Source organism: Elephantulus edwardii, unplaced genomic scaffold, assembly GCF_000299155.1.
Source record: "Elephantulus edwardii isolate Elephantulus edwardi_28Jun2011 unplaced genomic scaffold, EleEdw1.0 scaffold00032, whole genome shotgun sequence".
Taxonomy (NCBI): domain Eukaryota; kingdom Metazoa; phylum Chordata; class Mammalia; order Macroscelidea; family Macroscelididae; genus Elephantulus; species Elephantulus edwardii.
In genome coordinates, this window is record NW_006399782.1 from 18,744,080 (window position 1) to 18,745,825 (window position 1,746).

Below are 1,746 nucleotides of genomic sequence, written 5' to 3' on the forward strand. Positions count from 1 at the left end.
AAAAAAAGAAATGGGTGCAGAGTTTATTGAGGAAGTTTAATGAAAACAAAAAGCAGCATCAGATTCTTCAGCATATAGACTTTCTTTTTCATGTGACCTGTCTACCTTCTAATAGGATATAGCTAGAGAATAGGAATAAGAGAGATATTTGACAAATACTGATAATGAATATGCTAACCAAGTACCTTTTCTTTTTTATACCATAAAAATAGAAGGAACATTAGTTCAGCTTTTCAAGGTCTGGCTTATTTAGGCGTAGTAAAACCAACAATTAATAACCTGAAAAAGAGTTTGGTGTGACGTTTAGTTTTATGTGTCGTTTAGGCTATAGCAAACTAGTATTTAATCATACGCTAATTTTGTGTTGCTAGGGAGATATTTTATATGTATGTTAAACAAATTCACCAAAGATGTAATTAATTTTAAATTAATTTACTTTTTAAAAATTAAGTAAAGGAGCCTTCAGTATGGACTGAGACTCAATATCAAGAAGACAAAGATTCTCACCACTGGACCAATCGGTAGCATCAGGATGGATGGCGAAGAGATTGAGATTGTTCACAACTTCAGTTTGCTCGGCTCCACGGTCAACACTCTTGGCACCAGCAGCCAGGAAATAAAAAAAGTATTATGATGGGAAAGTCTGCTGTTAGGGACCTCTCTAAAGTGCTCAAGAGCAACGGTGTCTCTCTGGAGACTAAGGTGAGCCTGATACAGGCCATGGTCTTTGCAATCACTTGTTATGCATCAGAGAGTTGGACAATGACTAGAGAAGATAGAAGAATTGGTACCTTTGAGCTGTGGTGCTGGAGAAGAGGTGTTGAATGTACCATGTACTGCCAAGAAAACAAACAGATTCATCCTAGAGAGGGTTAAACCAGGCTACTTCTTGGAGGCAAGGATTCTGGGGCTTCGTCTGACATACTTTGGACATGTTGTAAGGAGAGACAGGTCCTTGGAGAGGGACATCATGCTTGGGAGGGTAGAGGGACAGCGCAGGAGGGGAAGACCCTCTATGAGTGGACTGATTCAGTGACTGGGGTAATCGGGGTGGGTGTGTCAGAGGCAATGCAATTGGCACAAGATAGAGCAGGGTTTAGGGCTGTTGTACATAGGGTCGCCATGAGTCGCAAATGACTCGACGGCACATAGCAGCAGCAACAACAACAACAACAACAACAAAACGAGACTAAACCCATACCCTTGCTATCAACTTGATTCCAATGCACAGCAGTGACCCAATAGAACAGAGTAGTAAAATAAAAAAAAAAAAAAAGAACAGAGTAGTCCCATAGAGTTTCCAAGGGTATAAAATTTTACAGAAGCATCCACATCTTTCTCCTGCAAAGGTTCTGGTCAATTCAAACTATTAACACTTTGATTAGCAATCAAGGGCTTAACCACTGTATGACCAGAAAATTTCCCTGAATAATGTGGCTAGCCTTCATCCACTCAGCCAAATACCTAAAGAGTAAAGGACTTCGTTTTCCACACATTAAGAAGTTCTGCTTCATGACAGTATTGTCAATACCTGCCTTAGTTTTGTAGACTATATGTTGGAAGACTTGTCAGCCTCTAGAGTTATCATTCTTATTACACGATATTTAGATCTATGTCTATATATTCATATCTGTGGGCGTACGCCAGGGATGCATCCTATCTCCATACCTTTTCAACCTATAAGCAGAAGAGATTATCCGGGAGGCTGGGCTCTATGAGGAGAAATGTGGGGTCAAGATTGGTGGA